Here is a 16044-nt window from a genome sequence, read left to right as displayed (position 1 = left end):
CCTTACAGGAAACTTTGTGCATTTTTAGATTTTCAAAAAACTTAATTCTGTGTGATTTATTAGCTTGTTTACCCGTGGGGACCTCAGTTTAGGTCCCCACCGTGACACGAGTCCCCATGAGTCTGTGTGTATTCAGATTTAAGTCCCCACCAGAATAGAAAAACAGGTACACACACACACACACACATTTACTTAGCTATCTAAATGGGAACAGTATAGACTTCTATGGTTTTTATACACAGATAGTTATACACTTTTTAACCTAAACCTAACCCTACCCCTCACAGAAAACTTTCTGCATTTTTACAATTTAAAAAAAAAACGTTGTTTACTTTATTTTTATACCAGTTTTACAAATGAGGACGTCCCCAAATGGAGGTTTTTGGCGATTTTTGTCAGGTTTTGCTCACTTTTGGGTACAAATATGTCCCCAAAATATGGTTAAGTAGGTACACACACACTCAATCTACCCACAGCACTTTCACCTGACGGTGTTGATACAAGCAATATGATTGCCTTTGGAAATTGTGTACTTCCTGCAAATCAATATTTATTCATGACGAGAAAGAAATGCACATTTTGAACGGTTTTCCCGCAGGCCAGAGTACCTACCAGCTGATCTAACCACTACGACACGGGAACAGTCAGCATATATGAATATCAATTTGCGTAGGGTTAATGGACATTATACATACAATGCATTGAGTGTTGAGTGAAGTTGACCTGTGTCACATCAATGTTTCTCTCTGTCTCTGACAGGGCCATATAAACCACATCATGAGGTATTGATCAGCATTGCCGATGGCTCCTGGAGAAAATGAATCGACTGAATAAACGGCCGATATAGAGAAGCAATCTGCAGTTTATCCGTACCGTGTGGGGTTTTCCTGCATGCTTTGTGCCTTCCATGCGTTTCCCTAATCTCCTCACCTAGTACTGTTTTACCTACAGTAGTATCTATTACTGTTTTGTAGCAATGAGGTTTACATTACCAAGAACACTCCGGTGATAGAAAAGGCAATGATCGATGGTGTAGATCACACTTTTAGTGAAGTGTGTTGAGAGTGTGTTGCATGGTCTTGATTTTCAAGAAGGAATTACTGCTGTAAATGCAGTGTTAGCAAAGTCAGTGAAACTAAATGCATAAATCTTCTTTTAGACTTTTTCTAAAAAATGTAAATAATGAAAGCATTTTCAGGATTAAATGTTATTTCACATGTAGATTTTTTAAAGTATGTTCGTGGTTTAATATTTCAGTTACATTTAATTTGGTAATTAATGCCCAGAAATGTATGTCAGCTTCATCTGAAGGATATTTTTGTAGATATATTGTGACTGGTTTGTTCTTCTGTTATTAGATTTATCTTTTGTTTTGTTTTCCTTTAAAACCTTATTGATTGTTGAAAACATTTAAATGCATTCAGTAATTTAACCTATTTGTATCCTTTTTAAACCAATCCAGAATATTTTGCATAAAGTCTAATTTTATTAAAGATTTTGTGTTTTGTGTTTTCTTTAGAGTCAATTCAGGCTCTTCAAAAACTCACTACATGCTCTTCCCAAAAGTGCACACAAGATGGCAGTGTCCCATTCCGTTTCTCTTCCAAGGGGACTTGGACAAGTCACCAGTGTTTAAAATCCAGGTGTTAAATATTTAATACCACCATGCATCTGTTTTTGTGTTTAATTCATTTGAAATATCCCTGGAATTTTATTGTAAGTTTTACAATACATGCATTTTTTTTATTGGTCCACTTCATTCCGAGCCGCATACATATCTAACCCGCCTTTTAACATTCTTATGAAGTGTTATCTTCTCAATAATGACTCTGATTAATAAAAAGAACACCTGCAACACATGTTGATGCTTTTTCCGTGAGGAGCAAAGACTTGTATCAGCTATTCCCCTCAGACAACAAGTTTTAATACTCATTTTGACATGAGCGACTCTTCTCGCAGATATGACTTCCTCAAGCTGCGGCCCAGCTCATAAAACAAGCTTCTCCTACAAGAGACTTATAAGAGTGGCCGTGTATTCATAAGTCATAGTTTCTGCTCCTGTAAGTTATAAAGGAATTGCCTCGGCTCAGGAGGAGCCGTGGGGACGGGTCGAAGTTTGTGCTAAGTCAACCAAGATGGATTTAAGTATATTACCAGCTCAATCTTCCTCACCCTCCCTCAGTGTTAGCTTTTGTCGGAGGAGAAATGAGAGGCAGCGTTCAGACAAAGCTTGACCTCTTGGGGCCAGCTCTCAGAGCCTAGATTTTCAATAATGTAGGACAATAAAGCTTAGTCCTATAACCTACTGCAATATGCTACAAGTGTAAAGAGCTTAGCTGCTAATAAAGGAGGCCGAGGAATGAGAGCGTGAGCGGGAAAAAAAGAAAAGAAAACAACAACTCATCTTCAGAACTCATATTTGGAGATCAAGTGCGGCCCATAAGAGCTTTTCATAAGGACAGTAATGAGATGCTGAGGAGGAAGATGAGGAGATCAGACCGGTCAAGCCTGACAACTGCTATCTGACACAGAGGATATGAACACAGTAGTCCCTCTGAGTGCTTGTGACAGGTGCACATATGTTTGTTTAGATGTTGGTGCTTTCGGCCTCATAGATGAGTTATTATTTTCCTCTCCAGCCCCCTCCGCTCTCGCGGCGACCTGACGCTGCGTGGCCCAGGTTGCTGGTGTGTTCTCCTTAGGGAGACAAAGGGCTAATATGGGTTTATTGTACAGATCAGCGGGGTCAGGGTACACCGTGTGCACATGCAGGGGAAATTTCTGGTTCGTTTTCATTGTCAGCAGGGAGGAGGAAAACCAATCGAGCGTTCTAACGTGCTGACTAGTTGCTTTCTTGATTATATATGCGTATATTAATGATGAAAGTATTGTCAGCTAGACTCTTGCAAACAAAGCTTATTTATTGGCATTGTTGATGGTTCCATGAATAATGGAAACATTCCAAAACTTCGTTTAGGTTCTATAGATTGTTAAAATATTGACACACTAATAATAAAAAAAAAAGGTCCTTATAAGAAATGATCACTGAAAGGTTCTCTGGGGAACCCTAAATGGTTCTTCCATGATAGAAACACCCTTTTGGAAACGTCATTTTAAAAAGTGTATGTTCGCAATGGAATACACCTTTAAAATAAATGTTCAAAAAGGGGTTTTCTCAGCAATGCCACTGAAGAACAGTTTTGGGTTCCACAAAGAACCTTTTAGTGAATACACTCTTAAAAATAAAGGTTCTTCAATGGCATTAATGGTTCGATGAAGAACTTTTAACATCCATAGAACCTTTCCATCGCACAAAAGGTTGTTTATAGTTGAAAAAAGGTTAATTAGATTATTAAAATGCTTTTCACACTAAGAAAAATGGGTTCTTTTAAAATCTGTTCACTGAAAGGTTCTTTGTGGAACCTAAATAACCTTTTTTTCCACTATGAAGAACTCTTCATGTTCCATGGATGTTAAACATTTTTCATGAAACCACTGATGCCAAAAAAAAAAAAAAAAACATGTTAAGACTGTACTAGCTTACTACATACCATATTTTTAAATAATACCAAAAAGTGAATATGAGTGGCAGCAACTTGTATCAGTAAAGAGATGTTAAAAATAATGTCGATAAATACTTCCCATTCATCCATTACACAGGAATTGGAAGATCAGTTTAAGTGCATCGCATTGTGGGATACACCATTACACACAATGGAACTTCAAACCGTAGTATGCTACATTGTTGTCACATGACCACATAATTTGTGTAAATATGACTTAGGTTTTGGCAATTTAATCAAATAATTAAAAAAAGAGATCCTAAAAATCAAGGCATGGCCTTTGATGTCAAAAAAAAAGGGGGAAGCATTTTCTCCTCTCTTTTAAAAAATAAGTCTGCTATTGTGCTGTCCTAGTTGGATTTTATTATTTCCCTACTGTATTTAACTCTGCCATTTTTTGGCTGCAACCCACTGGTTGAGAAGCACATTACACCTTTTTTTTAGAAATAGTAAGAGTAGAATATTAGTATTGCTTCTCCGAACGTAGCCATGTCAGTAAAACCGAACAAAAATTAGCTTTTGTTGTACGCAGGCCCTTCTTTAGACCCAATAATCTCGTAAAAGCTGGATTTTTCTCTAGCTCAATGGGAGATCTCAGTTAAAGAGTCTAAAGGCCGAAATGCAGCAGTGACAAAATGTCCGTCTTTCCTCTGCCTCTTCCTGAAGTTTAGGCCCGTCTCTTTCATGGCTGTGTTCTTTTCTGGATCTCATATACTCTTACACCATTTCCACCTACTTTGTTTATGAGGCTTTGATCCACAATATTCTAGGCTAAGTTACACCCATGCTCTGCAAGGTGAACCTGTCGGCATTGTTCCCAACAGGAACCTAATACCCGTGGAGTCTTTCCTCTCTCCTCTCAAAAAAACTGCTCTCTTTAGTAACAGAATTCTCCAAAGATGCTGAACAAAAGGTCATGCACAAAGACACAATTTTATGCTCCTTTAATGAGTCAAATTTGCTACCTCTGCACTCACTTAAAGATACTTTGCTAGATAACGGCACATTATCAAAACCCTCGTCAATAAAGGGCGTAACCCATTGAATGCGGTTAAAAGGAGCGAAAAGTGTAAATGCACCACGCGGGTGACCTGTGTATATATGACCATTTTGCACTGTTAAGATATCTACATCTTTCGGCCTGATCTTTTGATGTTTCCTGTTTATGAATGGACTGAAAGCTGCACATTGTGGGAAAGAATAAAGAGCCGTGGAGGTGTCTGCTTTATATCTGTTAAAGAGAGTCTCAGAGACATGAATGTGGGGCACTGATTCATTGTGTCCTCACGGTTGCCTCATTCAGACATTAATGGAAGTCTTTTGTCCTAAATCTTAAGATCCGGCGTCCATTTAAAATCACATCTGACAATGCTCTCATAGACGGTTAATATGCATTTGTGGACTGGTGAGGTGGCTTTTGTTAAATTGCTTTCATAAATTGATGATTTGGAAGGGATTCGCTGGATTGTTTATTTATTTATTTCATTTTTATAGAATCAATATCCCATTGCAGAGAGATATTGTAATGTGTAACCTTTACCCAATATGTTTTATTCATCTTCAGAGGAAAACGTGGGATGCAGAGCCCAAACATAATAATCAAACCACAAATTAGTCTGGCTGCAAACATGTAGTGAAACCTCTTAATTATCATGAAATTAAACGAGAAGAATAATTGTAATGCTTGGAAATGACTTGAAATATAAGAAAGTATCACCAAGGATTTCTTTTGTTCTACATGGGGAATCCTTCATGGTCTGAACATAATCATATAAAGGTGTCTAAGGACATCTTTATCAAATATTAATGCCTCATGATGTCAAGGTCGGTGGATGATGAAAAAAAGCTAGAGAAATGAATGATTATAATTGTGGACCTCACAAAAACATCTGATTATTTAAAAAATATATATAAAAAATAATAAGAAAATAAGAAATAATATTTTGCTTAATGAAAATAAGGCAGTGCAGTAATGAAAATGAGAGCTGATATAATACACTGACTACAATTTAGGGCAGAAAGTGCTTAATTTTCATAATGATGCTTATATATATGCCTAGACATGTTCTTGAAAGGATTTGTGATATTCAACCATAAACTGTCTTTATAGACATACACGTGAATTCCTGCAGATAATAGACAATCATATTCAGCATCATGTCTGTATTTTTATTTTCTTTGTATTTTCCCCACAGGTGACAGGTTTCAAAACAATGCCACCATATTTCTATTGGTTTTACTGAATTATCTATTGTGTGTGATGATATGTCACACCAACCATGTGCAAATTTGTAGCTTGTGCTTTGAAAGAAATGCACATCAAGTCACGTAAAAGGCACTTTTATTTTTCGAAAGCCACATCTCTTAGCATCGCTCGCTCTCCTGGTAACAGAGACCTCGACGAGACCTCTTTCCCTTCAGTGAAAAAACAATAGCACAACTGATGCTGGTGTATTTTAAGGTTTTTTACTTAGCCTCGATCACCTCTGTGGCTCTTAGTGAGCCTTGACAGTGCTCGAAGCTCTCCAGGCGCTCAAAGCATTCCCCACAGACCTGCACAACATACATGATGCCATGAAAGCATGTAGAGTAGCGCTGCCGTGTCGACCTGTCAGTCAGGAGTCAGACGACACTAACAGTTGAAATGCTGGAAGTGTTCGAGCACAGACACACGCACACACACACACACAGGCCTCTCTCGCTCTGCTTAATGCCAGGCTGCGTGTCTGTCAGAAGAGACTGAAGTGAACAAAAGGAAGCGAGGCCCACGTGTGTCATGCAGGAAGGGAGCAAAAGCACCTAATGCTCGCGTTTTATCTCCTCACACCCTCCTGATAAAGAAAATAAAGCATAATCTAGATTAATAATGCATGCCGAGTTCACAGCCCCCCTGTCTTGTTTGTATCTACGCGGCAGCAGTCGTGGTAAATACATCGGAAGATGTTTACAGAGGAAGCCCGTGCACCTGGCTTTAAAGGTTAAATCAAATCCGAGTCAAAGAGGGGCGAACTTGCAGCCTGTCCCCTGAGGAAGCGCAGGAAGGTAAAGAGAATTAAGACGCATGCTCTTCTGCTGGGGAGGAAATTTTGCGGTTCTTGGCAATGACAGGCCTGTCGATTCACACTCGCGAAGATTCAATTCACATCTTTCTACTCACCTCCGGCAGCCAAATGGGATAAACATGCTGCTGGCTGTTCGCTGATTAGCTTGAAATATAAATTTGAGGCAGCGTAAAATGCTGGGAAACGCCTACAAGTGATAGCTTTGAGCTTCCTCCAAAATATCTGCTGCGTTGACAGTTTTTCAGTAATGATTTCTGTCGAAAAACAACAACAAACTATATATGGTGTGTGCGTGTGTGTGTGTGTGTGTATATATTTATATATATATATATATATATATATGTACACATAGGCTACATGCAATATAGTTGTATAGGCTAACATATACACCCTCAAAAAAGCTTATGTTTTTTTTTTGCATGTTATATATTGTTTTAACTATAATAATCTTTATGTATTTTTTCCCACCCATCTTTTTGATTTAAAAAGGAACCATTTCACATGAAATATTCCAGTTGTTTTTCTCAATACTTTCTTTCTCTGATCAAGATGTTTCAAACGAAACATGTTTTCTTGGGAATATTTCAAGTGATAATCAATTCATAGGTTTTTCATGTGTCCTCGATATCGCTTGTCATCCTGAAATGTCTTTTGTAAAATCTTTTTCAATTACAGACACTCCTTAATGACATCATCTTCATCATCTTCATCATCATCCAGGGCAGGAAGTGACATTACTTTGGAGGGAAAACAACAGTACACATATTAGTGAGTAAAAGCAATGGATTTGTTGAACATTCCATCCGGTTTAATGAAAGATATGTGATGACAAAAATCAGTTTGGTTGTATAAACGTTGGTTAAATAACACAAGTTCAAGCTGACACACTCATGTAAGTTGATAATTTATAATAGATTAAGTTTCAGTGTCTGATTTTGACCACTAAAAGTCTGTTGAATCCTTTTTTTATGAGTTGAAATTGTTTTTGCTCAAGTTGAAGTTGGCAAATGTTAAATGATCTGAGCATTTTAGTTTGCTTATAATCCAACCGATGTGTGAAATGTTTCAAGTTTCAGTGTTTAAAATATTCATTCTAGTCAATTGTTCTGTAAAAAGTCCTTAAATGAAGCACATTCTGAGAACAGTCTTTTACGGCCCATATTTCACATTCAAAACCATTTCGCAATGAGTTATGAGTTTATTTTCTGCACCAAACAGGAAATAACATGTACACACGAGTGCATCATTTTGATTTATTGCATATTTAGCCCATGCTACAGCTCAATGAACAAAATCATCATAAACAATGAACATGTTTCTTTGCGCGGTCTCTGTGATCAAAGCTTTGGCTGCCTAATCTAACCAATTAATCCATTTATCAGCTGTGTACTAACAAACATGCCCTCCATATGCTGTTTCCAGCACACCCTCTTCCTCGCAGAGCAGCTCAGGAAACTAGGGCGGCTCTTCACCAAGGCGATGTGTTCACCACAATCACGTCGTTGTTCGTTCCCTTCGATTTTTAAATCAGTGGAAATGAGACAAGCATTTCAATACCTGCAATCTTTTCAAACTTCTGCACGTACAGACACACACACACACATAACAGAAATAAAACAATACATGTGAAATTGGGGGTAAAAGGTTTTTGAACGCAGATGTTGCATTTCACTATTTAATTTAAAGCTCTGTGAATTTTTTCACAGTTTTTTTCACCTCTGTGGTCCCGGTACACAGTGCCGAGCTGACAGCACTTATTTTAAGCATTTTTTTTTTTTTCACGGCTGCATCTTCATCTTTCTGTCTGTGAATAATGTAGTGTTCACACATCAGAATGATCTTCACGTTCTCCATCTGAGCAGGTTTCCTTTCTTACTTTCTCTGCCTTTTTCTTTCGTTTTGCAGCTCTTAGATTCTCTGACAGCATCTGTCAAAACCTACTGCATACAGCTTTACAAAAACACAAACATTCAATGAAAAACCTTTCATTTGAAGACCACACAACTAAATTTGATGTTTAAGTCAATTTTGTGTTCCATTATAGGAATCAAACTATCATGAGCGACATTCACTCATAAACTGTGAAAATTGTGTAGATTGAGCTACTGCATAGTGGGATCCAAAAGTATTTTTCGTAAGGGCAAGTTTTAGAATTTTGAAAAATTTGAAACAAAGAAACATTATGATTTAAAATGAAAAAAATGGCTATTTAAAATTTGGCGCTTTTTCTAGGTCACTATTTAAATGCAAGCAAATTAGAGACTGATCATGTGACTACACAATGGTCAGATTTTTCTTAGAAGTTTCTTTAGAACATTCTATGTCAGAATTACACTCACGTTTTTAATATTAAATGAAGATCCACCGCTATGGTCTTCATACCGTAGTCAAGTATCTCTTAAATATATTTTATTAAATTATGCTGGCTTAAGTTCTTTTAGGAAATGATATTACTAAAGAAATTTAACAGATTTATCCTTGAATGCTTTTTAGAGTTTTTTATCTAAAGCAAACTTTAAAAACCTGTTATAGGTTTGCTCTTTTATACCATTTCAACTTGTTACTAGCCATAAAAATAGCCAAGACATCTGGCATGGCGTTAAAACGCCAAACAACCCTCTCAAATCATGCTGGAGATCATGATCATCAGGTTTTTGTCAGCATGTGTGCTGCTGTGATTAAAGCAAATGGATGACACTAAATACTAAGACATTCTGAAATTCATAAAATTGTTATTCCACTCATTAAATTTTGCGCTACATTAACAAATCCCCAGCCTTTTGGACCCCGCTGTATATTTTGCCCAACATCTTTCACAGTTTGGAGTGGCACTATTCCACTAAAGTTCCTCTAAGATATGTGAAAGTAATGCATCCCAAAAGCGGTCGCCTGGTAATTTCGAGGAATCCACATCTGATGTTTTGTGTTGCACTTAAAAATGCATAAAATGCTGCTTTTAGGAAATAAATAATTCCACCAGCTGTTTTCATCTCCATCTTTTGAGGAATATCACTGAAGAGGCTGTTTGTTTGCTTCCTCTGTGTGATTAAAGGTTCAGTTATGCATGTGGGCGGCGTCGAACATCTTTAGAATGAAACTGTGTGAATCTGAACATGGCAGATATACAGTAGAAACCGCAGAAGACTGCGTTATCCCCACATGGTGTAACACACACACACACACACACACACACACACACACACACACATTTAGACTGCCTTCCCAGCCATGGGACTTGTCACTACTGTGGTCTGATTCTAGACAAAGCTATTCACCATCCAGAATGATTACTTAGAGGTTTAATTCTTAAGTCATTTGTGAAATTAAAAATGGCCCTTTTGGGTGTGAAATTGTTTTTCGAAGCAGTGGTATTGAAACAATTCAGACCTGATATGCCATTATGACATCAAAACAATAGATGACAAAAAAGAATTAACTACCAGACTCTATATCAATATTAAGGCTACTCAATTAAAAATGTATGGGCTAATAATGCACCTGGATACAATCTGACCTGCCATTATGTGGATGTAAGACACATCTCTAAGTGAGTGTGCACCTTCACTCTTACGCCAGTATACCACTGGGAATTTAAACCGCAACGTAACACAGCAATAAGGGGCTGTGTGAACTTTGACCTGTTGACCCTCCCTATTAGAGCTGGCAGCTGGGGAATTTCATTTTGATACAGCAAGGCAGTCACTAACAGTCCCGCTTCGTGCTACGAGTTGTCATTTCTCACATTTTCAATTTCTTTCCTCCGTAGTTTTCATTTCATAGCGTTGACCTTTTTGACTCTGTCATGTGGAGTGTTTGGGTGATGTGCTCTCAGGAAATAGCAGGAAGTTCTGAATAATAAATTGTGGACTACATTTACGTAGTTGTCTCGTTGCATCATAATAGTTTGCAATTGAGTGAGAATTAGTTGTGTTTGGCAGCTTAATCTGAAAGTAAAATTTGATGTTTCCTAAAGAAACGTTTGTAAGCATGTACGTTAGCTTTAACCATCAGCACCACCTTTCCATAATGCAATTTAATTTCTGACAGCTTCGTAAATGTTTTAGACTCAACACACTATTTATAAATGTGACGTTTGTCTCTGAACTATTCTGCCATGCAAAGGTGAAATTCAGTATACACATTTTGTCAATTGGATTATGACTAAAATCATGTTTTTAGGCTATGATCTGTCCTGTGGGAGATGGGGTTTGCTCAAATATGCTCAGAATGTTGAAAACAATATATGAAAATACATATGTTGGTGTAGTTACTGCATTTCCTAAATAGTTTAATGAATAGGTAAATAACACAAAAAAGATAAGCAAATAGCAAATGATCTAAGTGGAAATATAAAGATTATAATGGCTATAAACAATTCATTTCGTGTGTAAGCATTTACCTTTTCTACACTTAAATGTATGCACAGAAAATAATAATAATTATTGCCATTGCATTATTGAAAGGGATTTGAATGTTTATGTATTTGTATTTAATTTTTTGTTACTTCTGTACACTGATAAAAAATAATCATTTTTCAAAGTTGTAAAAAAAAACAAGAAAATATTATTTCAGTCTTTCTACTTCAGAATTGCACATTTAATTCAATGTTGCTTGCTGATTCTTTGTAATTATTTGTGATATTTACTATCAATTTCTGAGTGAAACAATTTTCGTAGTGTAGATAACTTATTTTAGATAAATTAAAATCACACATGCAGCAAGCACTAAGAATGGATTTGTGTTGTTCTATTCTATTCTATTCTATTTTCCAGCAGATGCAGGCTCTGACCTCAAGCTCCGACTACAGGAAATGATCTAAGTGGAAAATAGAAAGATGTGTAAACATTTACCTTTTCTACACTTAAACGTATGCATGGCAGAAAGTAATGTTTATTGTGATTGCATTGTTGAAAGGGATTTGAATGATATCTTGAATAATATTTATTTTTAATTATTTCTGTACATTGATAAAAATGATTTTTTTTTTCAAAGTTGTTACTAAAACAAGGAAATACCATTTCAGTCTTTCTATTTCAGAATTTCACATTTAATTCAATGCGTTACTTGCGATTTAGCAATTTCTGAGTGAAAATGGCATATGCCATTTTTAAGTGTAGATAACTTATTTTAGAGAAATCAAAATGTCACATGCAGCAAGCACTAAGAATGTATTTATTATGTACTGTTGTTTAAATATTCTATTCATTATCTATTTTATTCTTTAAAAGTTCTATTCTATTCTATTCTATTCTCCAGCAGATGCAGCCTCTGACCTCGGGCTCCGACTGAAAGTTTTTTTTTGTTACGCCTCAGGCCTGTAGGTGGGGCAATGGCACCACATAGTGGTCCTCTCCGTGCCAGAAAAGCCTGAGATCGTCTCACCTACAGGGGCAGAAGTGACTGAACGCCTATAGAAAGGCCTGAATAGACAAACCGGTGGCTCTTCCTCTCGGTTACCAGATGTTCAAGCTCCCAACGAGCGTCTAATTTGTGAAAATAACTGGGAGAAAGTAGGTCAATCACGTCTCATGAAGGACGTGATGCTGGTGACAAATTCATTGCAGGGTGAGCTGTTTAAAAACGATACTTGAAATCTCTGTCACTGGTGGTGTATGTCTGCGCGCGCGCTCGCATGTGTGTGTAGGGGCCCCGAGCGCAGGTGCAGCTGACGGCCCCGCGCCGTTAATTACTCCGGTAAACTTTGTAATCACGAGAGTTTACGGGATCTACTGAAATGAGGTGTAGCTGACCCGCTCCGTCTCTTTTCAGAACCCATTTCCACTGGATATTTTACATGTTAATTGTGTAGAATGGCTCTCCGCTCCTTTCTTTCTATAGGTGCTGCCTGGAGCTGCGCCTCGGGCTCTTTCTCTCTCTCCCTCTTCATTTCAGCAGCAGAATGAAAATGCTAATTATTATATGGCAACCTCGACATAACCAGCCCATTTCACATGTTCTGCTGTTTCCATTTAAAATCAGCTGTGAATCACGATCTTTGTTACACTGACACACAAAGAGAGAACTTTAGGTTAATAATGACATCTATTATTATTATTATTATTGTTATTATTATTATTACTACTTGCTGTTTAATCATTAATAATGTTTTATACATTTATAATTCATATGCTTTATATTGTAATTGTAACTTTTAATGCTATTATGTATCGTCATTGTTGTTGTTATTGTTTATACTTTTTAATAGTTTTTATTTCAACAACAACAATAATAATAATGTTACAAACAAAGCTAATAATAATACATTATTTATGCATGTACATTTTATAAGGCAATTTATATTCAAGTTGGTCTGGTGCAGTGTATATTTAAAATGTTTCGTTCGAAACATCAAATTTAATATATCAAATATGTGTGAAATACATACCTAATTGGAATAAATATTATAATTTAACTAACTAAATACATATATATTTAGTATACGTTGAATATAGGAACGGTGACCTGTTTAATGTCGTCAGGCAGCATGTGAGGTTTGAAGTTATTTCAAGCCAACTATAGAGCTGAACTTTGTAATTGTCACTGGAGTTGTATTGGGACATCTGCTCGACTGTATCAAAGCCGACACGAGAGTCCCAGCGGCTGAGCAAAAATCTGAGTTAATTAGCGCGATACATGTTTAATTAAAGCCCATTACAATATCTAAAATTACCTAATCGAAACCTGTTTTCACAGTGAAGGTGCCCTCAGCACGATCTGTTTCACATAGAAATAACATGCATTCTGCAGCACATGCACTTTGTGCTTCTGCACGATACAGATGCTGCTGGATATGGAGATTTTTTTTGTTTTTTGTTCTGCAAAATAAAACCATCGGCAGATACTGGACACGACGGCGTGTCACACGATACAATACTTTTATTGGAGGTTTTATTGTTTTCTGCAGCAACACTACATTATATTTCATTGTTAAATGTTTTGTGTGTGTGTGTGTGTGTGTGTGTGTGTGTGTGTTTAATTTATTTTGGACTCTTTAATCGGCGAAATAATTGTTCCTTAACATGTGATGATCATATCAGACTTTGCATTTTGTTGTTGTTTTTTTATTTTTTTTTAAAGGCTTTCCCATCGTCTTTTTTTTGTTTGTTTTTTTATTCAGACTATTTGACGTTTGCAAGCATATACCCAATGCGCGACAATTGTGAAGTGATAAATTCTGGCACTCTTTAAAAGAAAATCAGAAACTGATTGGCTCACGTTTGATCGATAATAGGCTATTGATTAGTGCTCTTTAATTGTGCAGTGCTCTCAAAACGCTGTTCCACAGATGCGTCGAGAGGAGGCGCTCTTCATCAAATTTCTCTCAAAGATTAAAAGCTGCTCCGCCAAAAGCTCCTGCAGTTTCCTCCGGAAAATAAATGAATATATTTTCGCGTTTTATTCATTTAGGCTTATGCTCAAATTCAACTTAGAGGGAAAGAATGAGATTGAGATTTGTCGTATTGTAAATGATATTCTAGACGAGGTAAATTATTAAGCATATTGTTTGTCCATTTTCTCCTGTTAATGTATTATTTATTCACATATTTTATTATTGATGTATTTTATTATTTAACGCTATTTGTTTTTAAAGCTTTATTTCAACCCGCTACAAATCCACAATTGAAAAATATATGAACTTGTTTCAATATAAAACATATCAAATAAAATGGCCAATATCATTTTATGGAATATCTGCGCTTGTTCTAAGCACAACTTTATACAATGGCGCCAGAAACTACAATAAAATAAGGAAATTATGTCTCGACTCTCATAGTAATGCACATAATTCATCAAGATTTTATTTGCCCTCATTTTTCCCTTTTCTGATCATTAACGATGTAATTAGTTGTCATGATTAAGGCGAAGAGAACATATGCAACAGTTTAAAAATGCAAAGACGAATGATTGATTCACCCTGTTTGTCATGCACTGACGTTTACGCATCTTTGATTTCCATCTCTCTCCCTCTCTCCTTCTCTCCCACACTCCCTTTTAGATAAACCCACTACAAATGTAAAAATTGTTTTCGACTCCTAATTCAAGAGGACTTGGTTTTAAAAGCATGCAAATATGAAATTGAACACTTGAAATATTGATTCTCGTTCGTTTCCAGATTTATTTCTGATGCTCGCAAACACAGAACTGGGACGTTTGGAGTTGGCATATCCGCTTAAAACATAGAAACTTGAGCACTTGGATTGATATTGCGAAGGTAAATCATCTCCCAGCATCTCTACATGAGTTATGATGAGCTAGTTCACGCCTTTCACTACATGACGTGCTCTCCGAGTGGTCAGTTGTCCGATTTTACGCACCCAGCATCTCAGCACTTCTAATTTAATTTCATGTCTCAATGCCAATATCAGCCCGAACGCATGCACATGTCAACGCTTTTCTGTGATGTTGGAGACAGACAGGCCCTCACTCTCTCCAGGCAATTTTATTCCGGCCATGCCTCACCAATACAGCTTCTCTAGAGTTTTGCAGGTGTCATTTCTGCTCCAGACCTTTAAGATTAAAACTGGGCTTTGGATGATTTGGCCGTGCGCAAAGATGCAAATGGGAAAAGTCGTGGTGCGCTGGTATGATGCGTGGAGGGGACATCTGGGCACTGGCCATCTGACTGACTTTGCCTTGACATCTGGGAAAGCCACTGGTGTGTGGCACGCGAATCGGTTGATGTCGCTATTTAAATGCAAATTTGTTGGGGATCATTGGAGCCTCACCCCGTAAATTCACACAAAAGGAACACTTCACACACAATAAGGAGGAGGGTCGTTTCTTCGGGAGGTCTTGGCAACGCCGAACAAATCTTATTCAAACCCACACACACCTTCTGCATGACTAACTTTTCCTTTGTCCTGCGCTCTCGGTTAGTACATCTCCCCAAATTAGATCTAACATGGGCAGACAGAATAGAGCTCAATCCGCAGCGTTCACAAAAAAATAAAAAAATAAATACAAAACCCCCCCCCAATAATAATAAACGTTCCAGTTAGAAGCAAAACGCTTTTACGTGTCATAGTAAAACATTTTCTAAAAAATGGTTTTCTAAAAAAACGCATCAACCAAAACACTTATCTTAAGAACCTATAATTTAGCAAGTTTTTATGATTAAAGATAATACTAAAGGTCTAAACATTTAATGCGTAAATCATTTTTAAAAAATATTATTATTATTATGTTTGCAAACCTATAAACCTTTTTGTGTTGGCAAATTGTCTTTTTTCCTACTTGCATGAAGTAGATATTTTAGCTGCGCCTTTAATTTTTTTTTTTATGCATAACAAAAACTGACACAGCTGACACTTTGGAAATGTAAAACGCAATTAAAGCGGTTATCACAATAAACACGCCGGATTTTTTTTTGTGTCATAAATTTGTCCCGCACTTTCTTTTCAAACGTCGAGGAGCGAAAG

Source organism: Sinocyclocheilus rhinocerous, unplaced genomic scaffold, assembly GCF_001515625.1.
Source record: "Sinocyclocheilus rhinocerous isolate Xijiao unplaced genomic scaffold, SAMN03320098_v1.1 scaffold1309, whole genome shotgun sequence".
In the NCBI taxonomy this organism is placed as follows: domain Eukaryota; kingdom Metazoa; phylum Chordata; class Actinopteri; order Cypriniformes; family Cyprinidae; genus Sinocyclocheilus; species Sinocyclocheilus rhinocerous.
Note: the sequence above shows the minus strand (reverse complement) of the source record.